This window comes from Lycium barbarum, chromosome 6 (genome assembly GCF_019175385.1).
Source record: "Lycium barbarum isolate Lr01 chromosome 6, ASM1917538v2, whole genome shotgun sequence".
In the NCBI taxonomy this organism is placed as follows: Eukaryota; Viridiplantae; Streptophyta; class Magnoliopsida; order Solanales; family Solanaceae; genus Lycium; species Lycium barbarum.
In genome coordinates, this window is record NC_083342.1 from 79,270,748 (window position 1) to 79,291,862 (window position 21,115).

A 21,115-nucleotide genomic window follows, 5' to 3' on the forward strand; every position below is an offset into this window, starting at 1 on the left:
CACTGCGTATATACGAGCCTCTACTAACATAATGAATACATAGACAGAACAAGACTCCGTCATGCCCAAAATATGCATGTATGAATGTACATCAAAAGAATAGCCATAAGCACCTCCGAACAATGGAGTGCTATCTATCAGCTGACAACTACTGAGGACCTGGGCCAAGCTCTCCTCCCTGTCTACCTGTGGGCATGAACACAGCGTCCGAAGAAAGGACGTAAGTACGAATATTTTACCGAGTATGAGAGGCACACATAATGAAAGGATACATCAATAATATGAGGATAACATCAACATGAGACATTTGGATCTGACTGATAATCATAAATGAAGTAATGCATGCTATGTTACCCATAATCATCATCATAGCATGTATGCATCATAAGCAAGCTACCCGTCCATGTCGGAACGGTGTGATAATCAATAATATTAGCCCGCGTCCAGGCCTCCCGCGTCCGGGGTACCATCTCATGCCGCCCACTAGTGGTGTCTGCCCACGCCCGTAGGTCGTGGTGTATCCGTATCGCCGCCCGCCGAAGCGGTGTCTGCCCGGCCAACTAGGCCCGGTGTGAATGCAATCATGACATGCATAATGTAAATACTCATAGTAATATGCTTATCATAAAATACGTATCTTATCACAATGCGTATATAAGACTCATGATCAACTTTACTCTATCGGGGTGACGTAAGGTCGTGATCCCCCGATTACATTATGGATCCATTATGGACATTCTGCCTCACCTTGAAAGGACTAGTACATAAGGTGAGTGTAGGCAAGGAATAACATCATCATCATTCTAGTGTCATCATATTGTATAACTTATCTCATATGGACATTCATAGGCATAAGCTTTTAACTTCTCAGAATGTAAGAATTCGTGAAAGGAATAGGGATTCAAGCTAAAATATTCATGCCATTAGAAAGAAGGACTAGCCTCACATACCTTGTGTTACATCCGACATTTTCGCTTATTCGAAAAATTCAAGATAAATTGACTTGTAATGAATGAGGCCACAATTGGACATTACTTGGTATGAATGTGTAGGTTGTGAATTCAATGGTATGGAATTACGAAAGGAGGCCAAGGGCAAAATTGGAATTTTGGAAACTTGTTCCATAAATCACAAAATTAGCCAAGTGGGCTAAAAAAAAATAATAAGAAAACTAAGGCCCAAGTGGGAGCCCAACCGGCCATGTAAGGCCTTGGCCCATGGGATTTATTAAATTACCATGTGATAATTATCACATGGATTTTATTATAAATGAAAATGCATCATTATCCAAAGAAGCTTCAAGAAAAAGAATTGAAAGGAAAAGAAAGAAGAGAATTCGGGTGGAAGGGAGAAAAAGAAAGAAAAGAAAGAAAATTTTTTTGGAGCCAATTCTTTGGTTTAAAAGTTCATCTCTTGTGAAATTATTACCAAGTGCAAAGCCCTCTACAAGTTGATATAAGTATTGTGGCAAGAAAACAATTTTATCCTCCAAGTGAAGAACTTGAAGAAAGGTGAGGATTTCATGCTCTTGTTATGTTATAAATGGTATATGTATGATGTAGTATGTGTGAATGAATGAAAAACATGGAAATTTTGTGTGTTGGAACTAAGTGTGTGTTGGCCGAATATATATATGTATATTGCATGATTTGGATGATTTGAATTCATGTTGTAATTTAGTTGTAGTATGATGGAAATTGTATTAGAAATGAAAGTGGAATGAATTAGTGAAAATTGGAAAATATTGTAGGTGGCCGTGTGGTTATGTGATGTTGGAAGGAGAACCAAATCTTGTTAGCATGTTAATTGTGTTGTTATGGATTGGTGAAGTAGATGGGAGGATAATGGTTAAGCTAACACGAAGTATTTGTTGGTAAAGTTGTTGTCGGAAAGTATGTTGTTTTAGCATGGTTTCTTGAAATTATGATTAAGGATAATGAACTTGGAATATGGAAATGTGTTTATGAACTTGTATGTTGAAGGTTGGGAAGATTGGATAAGTAGTAGCTTAATGGAAAGTTTGAATGTTTGCATATCTTATGTATATCGTGTGAAAATGGTATGGATGCCTCCGATGTATGTCGTAATGATTTTGATGGATAATGAATATGAAAATAATAAGTTTGGTTAGGAAATGTAAGTTTGAAACGAAAGATGTTTCGTTGTGTCGAAAGATGGCTAGTGATGCCATAGTGTATGTCATAATGTTTATTGTTGTTTTAATGTCATTTCTGGGTTGTTGTGTTGATGAATTGAGCCGAGCTAAGTCTCGGGGATGTCATGTATACAGAGGAAATGCTGCCGAAATTTCGGTAGGCAAGCATGTGTTAAGTTGGAATATTGAAAGTTTGAAACTAACAAATGGTAAACTTGACCATTTCCAGATTTTGGACGAAATTTGGATTGATGCCAAGCGAGCGTAAGGTGCTACCAAGGTATGTGAAGCATTTCCCTTTGTTCCTAGGCATGTTCCGGATGTGATAGGCTCGGCCGCGAGCCTTAAGTACGACTCCGTCCCCTGGAATTCGAGACGGAAAACCGCTCCAATTCCTTCAATCCAATTGAAGCTATTTTCTTACAAATTGCTTTTTAAGTGAATATTTGTACAAAATTTCCCTAAACGGAGCCGGAACACTTCCAGATGATTATGGATGACCTCATAAGGTCTACTATCGGTAATTTACCTATGTCGCCTCGAGTTGATCCGAGGCGGGCCCACGAGGCCCGATACCTTCTGTATGATCTTAATTACTTTAGTTTTGCCGATTTTCTCAGAAAACACCTGGACTACTATTCTGATCACGATACGACTGTTTTTATACAAATCTTACAAAATAATTTTTGACATCTGGAAATCTGGTTCTGGTTATAATCTGTCGTGCCTCCCCAAGTGACGTGTAGGCACGTACTTTGAAAACTATCCGAATACTTGGTTCGATCGGCCAGTTGGCCTACTTCTGTTCTGTTGAGTCTGTATGACGATCTGTATGTATGTGGTTCCTCATTAATCAGTTCGTGCACATGCTATGATTCCTTTCACCGGATCCTGGGTCGGTACGTATATCGTGCGGTGGGCCGCTTAGCCCCATATGTGAATTCTGAAGTATGATGTGTCCGGTTTCGGGGTACTGTGTTATGTGTCCGTCCCCGGTTACCGAGGATATATTACGAAGTATGATGAGTCCGGGCTCGGGGTGCTGTGTTATCTGTCCGCCCCCGGGTACCGTGGTTATGTTATGATGAGTGACGGAGATCGGAGAAGAATTTCTGATATCTGACGTGTTGTGGTGCCAATGGCAGGAGTGGCGACCACGTTCTTGTACCCTATGTGTGATTTTGTCTGTCTGTATGACTTATGATTCTGTCTGTCCGTCCGGCTTATCTGTCCGACTGGTTATGATTCTGTATGTCCGTCTGGCTTATCTGTCCGACTGGTTGTGATTCTGTCTGTCCGTCCGGATTATCTGTCCGACTGGTTGTGATTCTGTCTGTCCGTCCGGATTATCTGCCCGACGGGTTACGATTCCATCTGTCCGTCTGGATTATCTGACCGACGGGTTTCGATTCCGTATATCCGTATGGATCCCGATTCTGTATGTCCGCATGGACTCTGATTCTGTCTGTCTGGACTATGATTTTGTCTGTTTGTCGGGACTATGACTCTGTCCGTCCGGCTTATGAGCCTGTCTATTATATTTCTGTGCTTCCGGTCCAGATCATGATTATGTTTGATATATTTCTGCTTTACATACTCGGTACATTTTTCATACTGACCCCCGGTTCTTCGGGGGCTGCGTTACATGCCCGCAGGTACAGGCGCACTTGGTGATACGCCGCTAGTCTAGTGCTCGGATTCTGCTATTCTGAAGAGCTCCTTTGATCCGGAGCAAATACTTTTGGTATATATCTTCTGTTATCTGTAGACTCTGTATGTATGGTATTTTGGGGTACGGCGGGGCCCTGTCCCGTCATCTGATTCTGTATGTCTGTAGAGGCCTGTAGATAGATGTGTGGGTTACAGGTTTCATCTGTTTGGTAGGTACGAACGATTTTGTGACTCCGTCTGTATGTTATCCTCATCGGCTTATCTGTAAATTTCTGTATGTTCAGGTATGTATATGTTCGCGCGCGTGCAGTATCTGTATCGGCCTGATTTTGTAAACATCAGTGAAAGAAAAAAAAAATTGTATGGTACGAAGTTCTGTTAGGTAGGTATGTACGGGTACCCAGTTAGGGTACCAGTCGCGGCCATGGGGCCGGGTCGTGACAGAAGTGGTATCAGAGCTGTTAGTCCTCGGAATGTCTACAGGCCGTGTCTAGTAGAGTCTTGTTTATCAATGTGTTGTGCACCACATCTATAAACAGGAAGCTACAGGTCATTTAGGATGTTACCCTTCTTTGGATTCTTAGATCGTGCGATAGAACTGTATTAGTAGGATGATCCTCTCCTAACGATCTGCTATGTTTCAGTGATGCCTCCGAAGAAGGCAACAGCTGCCCAGAAGGGCAAGGCGAGGATTGAGGCAGGAGAGACCAGCCGGGCCCCGAGGGTTACCAGGGCTAGTGTGCAGCCTGCACTTGGGGATGTGTCGTCTGGATCTGTTACACCCCCCTTGCCGGAGGATATCAGAGCAGCAGGAGCTGCTAATCGGGAGACGGCTCCACCGCAAGCTCCTGAGGTTCCAATGCCCGAGCCTCCAGCTCCAAAGGCAGGGGCGGAGGGTAGGGCCATGCGAGATACGGTTCAGCTATTGACCACACTGATGGCGGAGCAGGTTCGCAGGCATGGATTTGGGGGTGGTCGTACGGACAGGTATGAGAGCTCCAAGGCTCGTGAGTTTTTGACGTGTAATCCTCGAGAATTCTCCAGGACAAAACCTGAGGAGGACCCCCAGGAGTTCATTAGAAAGATGGAGAGCACAATACGATTGATTAAGGCCTCGCCGATTGAGTCTGTGGAGTTGGCTTCGTACCGACTATATGAGGTGGCGGCAAATTGGTATGAGTCTTGGCAGCTTTCCAGGGGTGACGGAGCTCCCCCAGCAGTATGGGCCGAGTTTACTAAGGCCTTCCTTGAGCATTTTCTGCCTCCAGAGCTATGGAGAGCCAGGGTTGATCGATTCTTGCATCTAAAACAGAATGGTAGGAGTGTTCGAGAGTATAGCCTGGAGTTCGACTCATTGGCTAGGTATGCACCCGCTATAGTAGCAGAGATGGCCGACAGGGTGCACCGGTATGTGATGGGGCTAGACCCCTATTTGATTGATGGTTGCCTGGCGATGGCTTCCCAGCCAGGAATGCATGTTGCCCGAGTACAGGCATATGCCCAGGGCATGGAGGACCGGCGTAGGGAGCGTCGGCCTAATAGGGGTCCCGATAGGGGCCGACTTAAAAGAGCCAGATCAGCCGGATATTCAGGGGGATTCCAGGGTGAGTTTTCTCAGTGGCAGGGTAACAGGTATCCGTCCCAGCCAGCATACAGTACGCCCCCACAGTTTTCGGGACAAAACTCCATGGCTTCGAGTTCGCGAGTAGATGGGAGTTTCAGTCAGATGGGGCCATCCATACCTCGATGTCCTCATTGCAGGAGGCGCCACCCCGGCGAGTGTTATCGTGCCACTGGTGCCTGCTATTCGTGTGGCCAACAAAGCCATACGATGAGAGAGTGTCCATATAGGGGTGGTCCAGGTGGTTCAACCCAGCTTACCGGGTCAGTTTCTGGCTCATCCCCTCCTTTGGCAGCCATACGCCCCACGGGGCGAGGGGCCCCAGCACCAGCGCCAGCGAGTCGTGGCAGGGGTCGCGGTGCAGCTTCGGGTTACAGCGGTCCTTCGAACCGCGTATTTGCTTTGACCGGCCAGCAGGACCCAGGAGCGTCTTCCAGTGCACACCCAGGTATGCTACTAATCTCTTTTTCAGGGATGTGTGTATGAACAAGTCTGTATCTCATTACGTCATATGATTTCCTTCTTCTGGGTACTAGTAGGGGTAAGGTAGTGTCTAACTCGATAGACACCGAGAGTTCGGAAGGGCGATATGATAATTGTACGGTTTAGCCCGGGGTGGGACCCACTACGAGAATTTTCCGAAAATGTACCAAGATCCCGATTTGCCCTAAATCACGTGACAAAGGTCGTGCGGGGCGGTCGACGAAATTATATTAGCCGTAACGTATCAAAACGCATGAAAATTTCGAGGTTAAGCGTTCTAAGGCTAGAGTAATTCTGGGATGGGTGACCCCCCTTGGGAAGGATGTAGAAAAAAAAAAACCCCTGTGGTATAATCGTCGGGATTAATGATGAGATATCGATAAAGGAAATTTTCATAAACCACAGGAGCCTCAACAAGAGTGGTCCGATTCTGATCAAAATTTTGTTTGTCATACCTCTGTCCGTCTGATTCTGAATACGTTTCTGTTTGACATACCTCTGTATGATTAACTCTGATTGCGAATCTGTCTGACACGCCTCTGTATGTCTGACTCTGGATATGAATCCGTCTGATATGCCTCTGTACGTCTGATTCTGATTTCGAATCTGTCTGATGCCTCTCTGTACGTCTGACTCCGATCTCAGATTTGTCTGACATACTTCTGTACCTCTGATTTTGACTATGAATCCGTCCGCCATAGTTTAGTACGTCTGCCCCCGATTACGAATCCGTCCGATATGCTTCTACGCGTCCGGTCCTAGTTCTGAATCTGTTTGGTATGAAGTGTCTGGTATGAAGTGGGATTACGATAGTGTGGGAAGGAACTCAGAAGTGTAACAAGAGGTGATGTTAATTATAATGTCTGAACAGCATTCGTCTGCTACGAGAATATAGTTTATGGTTCGATAATTATGTGGGGTATGAGAAAATATATTATGAAGGCATTTGAATCAGAGATGTGAAGAATTACCCCATTATGTTGGTAAAGAAGCTATGTCGGAAAGTCCACGAAGGACAATTATAAAGAGAACCCTCCCGAAGTAGTATGACGCCCCATAAGGTCAATTTAACATTCGAGGACGAATGTTTTAAAGGAGGGGAGGATGTTACATCCGACATTTTCGCTTATTCGAAAAATTCAAGATAAATTGACTTGTAATGAATGAGGCCACAATTGGACATTACTTGGTATGAATGTGTAGGTTGTGAATTCAATGGTATGGAATTACGAAAGGAGGCCAAGGGCAAAATTGGAATTTTGGAAACTTGTTCCATAAATCACAAAATTAGCCAAGTGGGCTAAAAAAAATAATAAGAAAACTAAGGCCCAAGTGGGAGCCCAACCGGCCATGTAAGGCCTTGGCCCATGGGATTTATTAAATTACCATGTGATAATTATCACATGGATTTTATTATATATGAAAATGCATCATTATCCAAAGAAGCTTCAAGAAAAAGAATTGAAAGGAAAAGAAAGAAGAGAATTCGGGTGGAAGGGAAAAAAAGAAAGAAAAGAAAGAAAAAATTTTTGGAGCCAATTCTTTGGTTTAAAAGTTCATCTCTTGTGAAATTATTACCAAGTGCAAAGCCCTCTACAAGTTGATATAAGTATTGTGGCAAGAAAACAATTTTATCCTCCAAGTGAAGAACTTGAAGAAAGGTGAGGATTTCATGCTCTTGTTATGTTATAAATGGTATATGTATGATGTAGTATGTGTGAATGAATGAAAAACATGGAAATTTTGTGTGTTGGAACTAAGTGTGTGTTGGCCGAATATATATATGTATATTGCATGATTTGGATGATTTGAATTCGTGTTGTAATTTAGTTGTAGTATGATGGAAATTGTATTAGAAATGAAAGTGGAATGAAATAGTGAAAATTGGAAAATATTGTAGGTGGCCGTGTGGTTATGTGATGTTGGAAGGAGAACCAAATCTTGTTAGCATGTTAATTGTGTTGTTATGGATTGGTGAAGTAGATGGGAGGATAATGGTTAAGCTAACACGAAGTATTTGTTGGTAAAGTTGTTGTCGGAAAGTATGTTGTTTTAGCATGGTTTCTTGAAATTATGATTAAGGATAATGAACTTGGAATATGGAAATGTGTTTATGAACGTGTATGTTGAAGGTTGGGAAGATTGGATAAGTAGTAGCTTAATGGAAAGTTTGAATGTTTGCATATCTTATGTATATCGTGTGAAAATGGTATGGATGCCTCCGATGTATGTCGTAATGATTTTGATGGATAATGAATATGAAAATAATAAGTTTGGTTTGGAAATGTAAGTTTGAAACGAAAGATGTTTCGTTGTGTCGAAAGATGGCTAGTGATGCCATAGTGTATGTCTTAATGTTTATTGTTGTTTTAATGTCATTTCTGGGTTGTTGTGTTGATGAATTGAGCCGAGCTAAGTCTCGGGGATGTCGTGTATACAGAGGAAATGCTGCCGAAATTTCGGTAGGCAAGCATGTGTTAAGTTGGAATATTGAAAGTTTGAAACTAACAAATGGTAAACTTGACCATTTCCAGATTTTGGACGAAATTTGGATTGACGCCAAGCGAGCGTAAGGTGCTACCAAGGTATGTGAAGCATTTCCCTTTGTTCCTAGGCATGTTCCGGATGTGATAGGCTCGGCCGCGAGCCTTAAGTACGACTCCGTCCCCCGGAATTCGAGACGGAAAACCGCTCCAATTCCTTCAATCCAATTGAAGCTATTTTCTTACAAATTGCCTTTTAAGTGAATGTTTGTACAAAATTTCCCTAAACGGAGTCGGAACACTTCCAGATGATTATGGATGACCTCATAAGGTCTACTATCGATAATTTACCTATCTCGCCTCGAGTTGATCCGAGGCGGGCCCACGAGGCCCGATACCTTCTGTATGATCTTAATTACTTTAGTTTTGCCGATTTTCTCAGAAAACATCTGGACTACTATTCTGATCACGATACGACTGTTTTTATACAAATCTTACAAAATAATTTTTGACATCTGGAAATCTGGTTCTGGTTATAATCTGTCGTGCCTCCCCAAGTGACGTGTAGGCACGTACCTTAAAAACTATCCGAATACTTGGTTCGATCGGCCAGTTGGCCTACTTCTGTTCTGTTGAGTCTGTATGACGATCTGTATGTATGTGGTTCCTCATTAATCAGTTCGTGCACATGCTATGATTCCTTTCACCGGATCCCGGGCCGGTACGTATATCGTGCAGTGGGCCGCTTAGCCCCATATGTGAATTCTGAAGTATGATGTGTCCGGTTTTGGGGTACTGTGTTATGTGTCCGTCCCCGGTTACCGAGGATATATTACGAAGTATGATGAGTCCGGGCTCGGGGTGCTGTGTTATCTGTCCGCCCCCGGGTACCGTGGTTATGTTATGATGAGTGACGGAGATCGGAGAAGAATTTCTGATATCTGACGTGTCGTGGTGCCAATGGCAGGAGTGGCGACCACGTTCTTGTACCCTATGTGTGATTTTGTCTGTCTGTATGACTTATGATTCTGTCTGTCCGTCCGGCTTATCTGTCCAACTGGTTATGATTCTGTATGTCCGTCTGGCTTATCTGTCCGACTGGTTGTGATTCTGTCTTTCCGTCCGGATTATCTGTCCGACTGGTTGTGATTCTGTCTATCCGTCCGGATTATCTGCCCGACGGGTTACGATTCCATCTGTCCATCTGGATTATCTGACCGACGAGTTTCGATTCCGTATGTCCGTATGGATCCCGATTCTGTATGTCCGCATGGACTCTGATTCTGTCTGTCTGGACTATGATTCTGTCTGTTTGTCGGGACTATGACTCTGTCCGTCCGGCTTATGAGCCTGTCTATTATATTTCTGTGCTTCCGGTCCAGATCATGATTATGTTTGATATATTTCTACTTTACATACTCGGTACATTTTTCGTACTGACCCCCGGTTCTTCGGGGGCTGCGTTATATGCCCGCAGGTACAGGCGCACTTGGTGATACGCCGCCAGTCTAGGGCTCGGATTCTGCTATTCTGAAGAGCTCCTTCGATCCGGAGCAAATACTTTTGGTATATATCTTCTGTTATTTGTAGACTCTGTATGTATGGTATTTTGGGGTACGGCGGGGCCCTGTCCCGTCATCTGATTCTGTATGTCTGTAGAGGCCTGTAGATAAATGTGTGGGTTACGGGTTTCATCTGTTTGGTAGGTACGAACTATTTTGTGACTCCGTCTGTATGTTAGCCTCATCGGCTTATCTGTAAATTTCTGTATGTTCAGGTATGTATATGTTCGCGCGCGTGCAGTATCTGTATCGGCCTGATTTTGTAAACATCAGTTTGAAAGAAAAAAAAAATTTGTATGGTACGAAGTTCTGTCAGGTAGGTATGTACGGGTACCCAGTTAGGGTACCAGTCGCGGCCACGGGGCCGGGTCGTGACACCTTGGTTGTTTAGCTAAGATATCGCTCACTTGTTCTCCGTCGATATCACGTCGTTACCTTTATAAGAGAATTCGTATCAACATTAGTAGCTAGCTATAAGAACGCGTCGCTAATTCTAGGAAAAGTCGGACAACGCTTCCTTCGCTCAAGCCACTTTTCCCACGTTCTATATCAACTCCCAATATTCATAGTATTATTCGCAATATCATAATCGACAACCGTCATTTACGTACATTTGGCAAAATCCACCATTTTCCTCCAAATTTTCCCTTATTTCTACTTCTAGCTCATCCTTGCGTTTACATGCATTTAATGCTTGTTTCAGGATATAAACATCATTTATAACGTATTTGTACTCATAACACTTCAATATTCGTAGTTCAATTCCACTATCATTCATTTATGTCACTATTCACTCAATATTAACCCATTCCTATGTTCTTCTTCATTTCAAGTGTCTAAGCTTTCTAATACTTCAAACAACATGGAATAATCATGAAACTTACCTTGGATGATGGTTGAACAATCCTTAAGTTGAAATACTTCAATTAGCCAAAACCCTAGTTCCACCTTCTTGGGGATTTCTTGACTTAGAAGATCCTTTGATGTGTTCTTACACTTAATTCCTTGGATTTGGTGTTGATAATCTTAGGTCTCCTTGGATTTTCTTGGTATTCTTCGAGTTGAAGTGTTGAAGAATACTCTAGAGTTTTCTTGAAGTGTTTGGATGAAAAATGACGTGAAATGGGCTTAAGTCCCTCTTAATAATCCCAAAATCTGATCTTTAATGAATTCTTGTCGGGATGAACAGTGGTCGTAAATTGCTGTTTACAGACCGTATTGTGGTTTACGGTCCGTCCTCCATGGTCATTTTTAATCATTTTAAAAACAGAAAGTTTTGGCTGAGGAACATGGCAGTTTACGACCTGGTTTACGGACCGTAAACCAGTTTACGGGCCGTAAACTGGGTCGTATTTAACCATATCATCACTGGGTAGAACTTGAGATTTTTGGCAAGCTGAAGGATGACTGCACTATACGGTCCGTAAATCACTTTACGGGTCGTATAGTGCCATATACGACCACTGGGCTGAAAAATTTTCCGCGACTTCCTTATTTCCAAAAATTCATAATTAGCCATTCCCGACTTAAGAAAACATCATACACTCAAACTCTTCCTCATTCCACTCATCATACAAGTACGGAGAAATTTCTGAGGTGTAACAGATAACTCCTATGAATTTGGATCACCTCCCTGTCTACCTGTGGGCATGAACACAGCGTCCAAAGAAAAGTACGTCTGTACGAGCATTCTACTGAGTATGTAAGGCATGAATAAAATAACATAGTAAAGAAACATAAGATATGAGATGAAGATATAACCTGCTTAACCTTTTAGAATAAAATACGTTTTATACATCTCACATATATCAACATAACACATGTATCATCATCGTTAACCCACGTCCAGGTAACAATCATAACCGCCCACTAGTGGTGTCATGCCCGGCCATCTAGGCTCGGTGTAATCATAAGCAGCCCGCCTTAGCAGTGACATGCCCGGCCATCTAGGCACGGGGGAATCGTATGCAGCCCGCCTTAGAGGTAACATGCCCGACCCTATAGGCACAGTGGAATCGTATGCAGCCCGCTTTAGCGGTGACATGCCCGGCCCTATTGGCTTGGTGTAATCATATCATCGTATACTTGTCTTAACTTATCTTCATCATACATTCGTCATAAGTCATGCATTAAAACTTTAAGATAATCTATCACTATATCGGGGTGACATAGGGTCGAGCACCCCCGATTACATTATGGAGTGATCCTATTCACCATACCTCACCTTGAAGGGACTAGCATTGTAAGGTGAGTGTAACACAATGAACAACATCAATGGATCATAGTTAGGGTCATTAGCTTTGTAGGAACATCATGTCGTGGACTTTAGAATTCTCTAGACTCAAACTCATCGTCATCATTATCATACTCATAACATATCTTTTGCCATTATCTCATATGAAGCCCCTTATGAATATAGACTCATATTTTTTTCAGGAATGTAAGAAAGTCATGGAAAAGTCAAGAGAATTCATGCCAGAGAGTCATGCCTTAGAAAGAAGGGACTAGCCTTACATACCTTTTCGTTTAGCTACTCTATCGCTTGAATGTTCTCCTTCAATGCTCACGTTTCTACCTTCAATAAAGTTTGTACTAACATTAGATAATCGATAGCTTAGCATACTTGGACATCATTTCCTTTGTTTATACAAATTTCTCCATATCATATATCAACTCCGAAACGTCTATAATAACATTCACAACATCATAAGCAATAATCTTTATTCACCTACATTATCCATATTTCCCAATTTCACTTCGAATAATCCATAACCATGGTCATAGTACACTATTAAATTCACTCATATGTAATGTCTACCCCATGTTCTTAATGTCCTTTATAATATAATTATAATCACAACCTATCAAAAATCATGACCCATTCCAAGCTACTACTGAAAATGCCACTATTCTTGTATTCACGACCCATTTTCTACTTCTTTCATAATCCAAGTCTTTCAACCTCTCAATACTTTAAACAACATGGTATGATGATAAAACTTACCTTTGATAGTGTGGGAATGAGCTTTGAGTGAAAATACTTCACTTGAGCAAAACCCTAGTTTCACTCCCAAAGGGATTTCTTATCTTGAATGAACTCTAGTGAACTTCTTGCACTTAATTCCCTTGGTTTGATGAAGTTGATCTTTGATTTTCCTGGAATTGGTGTTGATGAAATATGTATAACACTCTAGAATCCTTGAGAGAGATAGAGAATTGGAAATAATGAGAAAAATGAAAGTGGGAACACATATTTATACTTGCACTTAGTCAGCCCGTCGGGTATTATACGGACCACTTATACGGACCGTACAACATTGTACGGTCCGTATAAGTGTCCGTGGTTCTCCATCAGAGAAAAGATTTCTTCTATTGGGTTATACGGCCCCGTATACGAACTGTATAATGTTATACGGACCGTATAAGTTGGTCGTAGAACTCCATTTCCCTGAAACGATTTCCGTCGTTCATTTGATCTCCAATCCTTATGGAACCTTCTTGACACTTGTTTAACACTTCATTGCCAATCTAAGGACCGTTATAACTCTTCCTTAAGACATCATTAAGTCAACATTAGCTTGGTACTTTACGAAACTCTTTCAAAACATGACATAGGCTTTGCCTTCCTTAAGGAACTTTCTCCTCTTACATCCAATGTCTTTAGAATCTTAATTAGAATAATTAAATAACATTTCTTACTTATAGAAACATTGCATACTTCTTACCCTGCGTTAGTCTATTTACTATGCAACGACATGGAATTTTTCGAGGTGTAACATCCTTCCCCCCTTTAAAAAACATTCGTCTTCGAATGTTTAGTTCTCGGGAATTCTACGAAAACTTCGCCAGAGTTTACCCTACATGGCGCTATCACCCTGTCACAACAGCCCACAATAAACATGCCTCATAGGGCCACAACATAATAACAATATTTTTATGGCCACACAGGACCAAAAGCAGGAAAGAAAGCATATATACCTCATGATGTTGATGTTGCATCTTGAATCTCTTCCGAGAGTAAAAATAAGTGCGGGTACCTGGACTTCATATTTTCTTCCGCTTCCCAAGTCATTTCTTCTCGGTTATTATTCCTCCATAAGACATTGACTGAAGCTACTTCTTTATTCCTAAGTCTCCGTACTTGCCTGTCTAGTATGGCCATAGGTACTTCTTCATAAGCCAAATTTTCTGTTACTTGAACATCATCTACCGGCACGATCCTAGTAGGATCTCCAACACATTTCTGAAGTATTGAGACATAGAAATCTGAATGGACTGATTCAAGATCTGGAGGTAAGTCCAATTCATATGCTACTCGATCCACTTTGTGGATAATCTTATAGGGTCCAATATACCGAGGACTCAATGTTCCTTTCTTACTAAATATCATCACACCTTTCATCGGTGATACCTTCAGAAATACCCAATCATCAACTTGAAATTCTAAGTCACGCCGACGGTTGTCCGCATAGGATTTTTGGAGACTTTGGGATGTCAAAAATCGATCTCGGATAATCTTGACCTTTTCCACTGCTTGTTGAATCAATTCTGGGCCTATTAATTGTGTCTCCCCAACTTCAAACCACCCAATTGGGGATCTACACTTTCTTCCATATAAGGCTTCATATGGGGCCATTTGGATGCTAGAATGGTAATTATTGTTGTATGCAAACTCAATAAGATGTAAGTGGTCATCCCAATTACCACTGAAATCTAGTACACATGCCCGTAACATATCTTCCAAGGTCTGAATAGTGCGTTCGGCTTGCGTGTCAGTTTGTGGATGAAATGTTGTGCTAAGCTTTACCTGAGTACCCAAACCTTCTTGGAAAGATTTATAGAATTTGGCTGTAAATTGTGCTCCTCTATCTGTGATAATGGACACCGGGACACCATGAAGCCGCACAATCTCCTTAAGATATAACCTGGCGTAATCTTCTGCTGAATAAGTAGTTTTGACTGGGAGAAAATGAGTTGATTTTGTGAGTCTTTCCACGATGACCCATATGGAGTCATACTTGCTTCGGGAACGAGGTAACCCCACAATAAAATCCATGTTTATCGCTTCCCATTTCCAAGTTAGAATTTCCATTGCTTGTAATAATCCTCCTGGCTTTTGATGTTCAATTTTCACTTATTGGCAGTTTGGACATTGAGCTACAAATTCTGCTGTCTTTCTTCATTCCATCCCACGAATATAATAACCTGAGATCTTCATACATCTTTGTCGCCCCTGGGTGGATAAAATATAGAGAATAATGAGCTTCTTCTAGAATCCGATGATGTAATTCCACAACATTCAGAACACATAACCTGCCTCGGTATCTAAGAACTCCATCTATAGAAAGTTCGAATGGAGACTTCTCTTTCTCATAAAATGTATCTCTATAGTGGCTCAGTTGAGTATCTTCATATTGACATTCCTTCACTTCCATATCCAAGGATGAAAAAGTTGGATTATTAACATAAATTCCTGCACCGCCTAAGTTAATTAGACGAACTCCAAGGCTGGTGTTACACCTTGGAAAATTCCCCGTTAGCGTACAGTGAATAGGCTGGCGAAGAGCATGAGGTATACGAGGATTTGGATAAGTAATAAATAGCATTTGATGATCCTAATCTAGATTCAAGACATTTAACGAAAAGGAAGGAGGTTAACAAGGAAAGCAAAGGATATGTTGCGTGTCGGGTAAGAATTATGGGCGACGAGTTAATGATGGAGTAATGATGCCTTAGAGAATAGTGATAACTTCCCTTAGATTGGTATTGAGGTGTTAAACAAGTGCCAAGAAGGTTCCATAAGGATTGGAGATCAAATGAGTCGACGAGAACGAAATCGGAACAGCTGGGGATTATACGGCCCAATATACTGGTCGTATAAATTATACTGGCCGTATTTTAGGCCGTATAATTTTCCAAGAGGGGCATCATTCACTGGACCAAATATACGGCCACACATACGGCCCGTATAAATTGTACGACCCGTATGTTAGTCCGTATATGTTGGTTGGGACAGATTTCAACATTTACTATAAGGACCCTCCCCTTATTAATTCATTTCATTTTCCACTCTCCTCTACTCAAGAAACCTCTAGAATCCTCTCCATTACTCATCCATATGAAATCCTGGGAAAACCATGATCAACTACATCACAACCACGAAATCAAGCATGTGAAGCCTAATAAAAGTTCATTTACACCAAGAAAACTCAAAGGAAGTGAGTTAGGGTTTTGGTGTAAGAAGAGAAGCTTCACTCAAGTGTTGTTCATCCATAATATAAGGTGAGTTTTATGATCATTCTTGATTGTTTAAGGTGTTGAAAGTTAAAAACACGTGGATTGTAGAAAGACATAGAAAATGGGTAATGAATGTGTGAATAGTGAAATTGTTGGGTGAGAGATTTGGATTGAATTATGAATATTGGTATGTTGTGATTGTGAATATGTTATGAATGACATTTAGAACATGGAATAATAATTAGATATGAGAAAACGCGATAGTGAGTTATAACCACAATTATGGAGAAATTGAAGGGGAATTGTGAAATGGGGATAATGTAGATGAATGATGATTGTTTTCTATTATATTGTGAGTGTTGTTATGAATGTTTGGGAGTTCATATATAATATGGAAAGGTTGTATAAGCAAAGGAAATGCTGCCCAATTTTCTTTAGCGTTCGTAAGTACGTTTAAGTAATCGATTAGCTAATGTTCATGCGACTTCTCTTGAAGGTAGAACGAGCAAGCGGTAGAATAGTTAAACATAAAAGGTATGTGAGGCTAATCCTTTCTGTCTATGGCATGAATCCTATAGCATGACTTCTCCTCCCTCTCCATGAATCTCCTACAATTCGGAAAACGATGAGTCTATGTTCATGAATAGCTATATGAGATAAGAGATATGTTATGAGCCTAAAAATTATGATGATGAGCTTGAGACTAAAGATTCTAGAGTTCATGATATGATGTTCCTATAACGCTAATGATGTCATTTATTGTATACACTAACCTTTTCTACTATTTCCTTTAAGATGAGGCAGAATACTTATAAATGCTCCATAATGGAATTGGGGGTTCACGACCTTTTCTCACCCCGATAGAGTATAATTGTCTTAAATTTCCAATCATGCATTATGGTCATAGTATGATATGTATATGATGTTAACACACCACCCCTACATGGCCGGGCAGACAACGCTAAGGTGGGCAGCGTATACACCATGTCCAGATGGCATGGGCAGACACCACTAGTGGGCGGCATGAGATGGTACCCCGGACGCGGGAGGCCTGGACGCAGGATGATGATTATCACACTGATCTGATGCTTTATTTATCTCATTGACGTATCATTATTGTTTATGCCTTTCATACTCAGTACAATGTTTGTACTGACGTCCGTCTTCTTTGGACGCTGTGTTCATGCCACAGGTAGACAGGGAGGTGATCTTGATCCAAACTCATAGGATCTAGTAGCTGATCTGAGAGCACTCCATTGTTCCGGAGGTGCCTTGATTATTATTTTGTGTACATATATGTATTTTGGGCACGACGGGGTCCTGTCCCGTCCTTATATCTAGTACTCCAGTAGAGGCTCGTAGATACGCGGTGTGGGTTATATGGTCTCACGAGGTTACTACCCTATATATATATATTATTTTGATGGCTGAAAGGCTTATTTCTATGAAAGTATTTATGTTCTCAAATGAAAAATTATTTTTTTATGATTTGAGTGTGAATTTGATAAAAGAAGGATTAATGAGCATGATGAGTAGCAGAACGAGTGGTGCTCGGTGGTTAGCCCCGGGTACCGGTCACGGCCCCTAGTTGGGTCATGGCAAAAGTGGTATCAGAGCAGTTCAGTCCTAGGAAGTGTCTACGAGTCGTGTCTAGTAGAGTCTTGTTTATGATGTGTTGCGCGCCACGCTAATAAACAGGAGGCTACAGGGCATTTAGGAAAAATGACCATCTTTCATCTTAAGAGATCATGCGATAGAGCTGTGTTATAAGAATTTCCCCTCTTAATAGTGTGTTATGATTTCAGAAATGCCGCCAAAGGGAAAAGCTACAGCTGCCCAGAAAGGCAAGACTACGACAAAAAGGCGGGTAGAAAGAGAGCCGCCAATGAATGTAGAATAGGGCGAGTCACATAATGAGGCCCTATCTAATACATCTTCCACCCCGCCCAATGTAGAAGAACAAGGAGGAGCTTCAGCTCTAATTTCTCCATCGGTCGCTTCGGGTCAACAAGTGACCGAGGCCATTCATTTATTGACACAGTTGGTTGCCGCTCAGGCACAGCGGAAGAATGTGGGTACAAGTGATCGGGCAGCTAGTACAAGAGCCCGGGATTTTATGAGTTTAAATCCTCCGGAGTTTTTCGGGTCAAAGTCGGATGAAGACCCGCAAGGTTTTATTGATGAGATGCTAAGAACATTGAGGATTATTCATGCCTCCGAGACTGAATCTATGGAGTTGGCATCTTATAGACTCAGAGATGTGGCGGTATTGTGGTATAATAATTGGCTAGCATCAAGGAAAGAAAATGCGCCTCCTCCCGTTTGGCAAGAATTTGTAGATGTTTCATCCATCACTATTTGTCACCCGAGGTCTACCGAGCTAGAGCGTATAGGTTCATAAATCTGAAGCAAGGAAGTATGAGTGCCCGGGAATATAGCCTTCAATTTAATTCGTTGGGTAGATATGCCCCGACTATGGTGGTCGAGTTGGGAGATAGAGTGCATCGCTTTGTGAGTGGCTTAAGGCCACATTTATTTAAACATTTCTTAACGGCTTCATTGCAAGACGGGATGGATATTTTACGAATACAAGCCCATGCCCAGAACTTAGAGGGACGCCAACAACTACAAAGGGGTGATCGTGATATTGATAGAAGGCAAAGCAAGAGGGCCAGATCTATGGGGGCAGGCAGTGAATATAGAGGGAGATCAAGGTAGACATATTCTAGACGCTCAGGCCAGTCGGTGACTAGTGCACCTCCACGATTTACAGGTAGGAGATTTGATCGCTCCTTTAGTTTAGGACAGGGTCAGAGTTCGAGGGCCTCAGAATCTCAGTTCAGGAAATATTATAGTCAGAGGAGATCCCCAATATCGCAGTACAGCCAGTGTGGTAGATTACATTCCGGACAGTGTCGCCAAGGTTCAGATGCTTGCTACGCCTGCGGCCAGGTTAGGCATGTGATGCGAGATTGCCCATCGGTGAGTGGTAGAGTTGGGGTTCAGCCCACAGGATCAGTGGCTGGTTCATCTTCAGTGCACCCAGTAGGGTAGACTCCCCAAATTCTCGCAGGTCGAGGTAGAGGATAAGGGGGAGCATCTACTTCAGGTGCCACTCAGCCCCGTGTGTATGCTTTACCCGGACGACAAGATCTTGAGTCCTCCCCGGATGTGGTTATAGGTACATTATCCATATTTTCCCGCGATGTGTATGTGTTGATAGATCCGGGTTCTACTTTCTCTTATATTACTCCACATGTTGTTGGTTGTATTGGGCTGAAAACCGAGCCAAGAATAATGATAGCTAAGGGATATATTTACCATCTAGTCTGAGTTCATGACACTGAAGCAAATGAAGTGAGTTAGGGTGTTGGTGTAAGAAGAGAAGCTTCACTCAAGTGCTGTTCATCCATCATCTAAGGTGAGTGTTATGATCATACTTGATAGTTTAAGGTGTTCAAAGTTAAAAACACATGGATTGTAGAAAGACATAGAAAATGGGTCATGAATGTGTGAATAGTGACATTGTTGGGTGAGAGATTTTGATTGAATTATGAATATTGGTATGTTTTGATTGTGAATATGTTATGAATGACATTTAGAACATGGAATAAGTATTAGATATGAGAAAACGCGATAGTGAGTTATAACCACAATTATGGAGAAATTAAAGGGGAATTGTGAAATGGGGATAATGTAGATGAATGATGATTGTTGTCTATTATATTGTGATTGTTGTTATGAATGTTTGGGAGTTGATATATAATATGGAAAAGTTGTATAAGCAAAGGAAATGCTGCCCAATTTTCTTTAGCGTTCGTAAGTACGTTTAAGTAATCGATTAGCTAATGTTCATGCGACTTCTCTTGAAGGATAACGAGCAAGCGATAGATTTGTTAAACATAAAAGGTATGTGAGGCTAGTCCTTTCTTTCTATGGCATGAATCCTATAGCATGACTTCTCCTCCCTCTCCATGAATCTCCTACAATTCGGAAAACGATGAGTCTATGTTCATGAATAGCTATATGAGATAAGAGATATGTTATGAGCCTAAAAATTATGATGATGAGCTTGAGACTAAAGATTCTAGAGTTCATGATATGATGTTCCTATAACGCTAATGATGTCATTTATTGTATACAATCACCTTATCTACTATTTACTTTAAGATGAGGCAGAATACTTATAAATGCTCCATAATGGAATCGAGGGCTCACGACCTTTTGTCACCCCGATAGAGTATAATTGTCTTAAATTTCCAATCATGCATTATGGTCATAGTATGATATGTATATGATGTTATCACACCACCCCTACATGGCCGGGCAGACAACGCTAAGGTGGGCAGCGTATACACCATGTCTAGATGGCATGGGCAAACACCACTAGTGGGCGGCATGAGATGGTACCCCGGACGCGGGAGGCCTGGACACCGGATGATGATTATCACACCGATCTGATTCTTTCTTTATCTCATTGACGTATCATTATTGTTTATGCCTTTCATACTCAGTACAATGTTTGTACAGACGTCCATCTTCTTTGGATGCTGTGTTCATGCCACAGGTAGACAGGGAGGTGATCTTGATCCAAACTCGTAGGAGCTAGTAGCTGATCTGAGAGCACTCCATTGTTCCGGAGGTGCCTTGATTATTATTTTGTGTACATATACGTATTTGGGGCACGACGGGGTCCTGTCCCGTCCTTATATCTAGTACTCAAGTAGAGGCTCGTAGATACGCGGCGTAGGTTATATGGTCTCACGAGGTTACTACCCTATATATATATATATTATTTTGACGGCCGAAAGGCTTATTTCTATGTTCTCAAATGAAAAATGATTTTCTTATGATTTGAGTGTGAATTTGATAAAAGAAGGATTAATGAGCATGATGAGTAGCA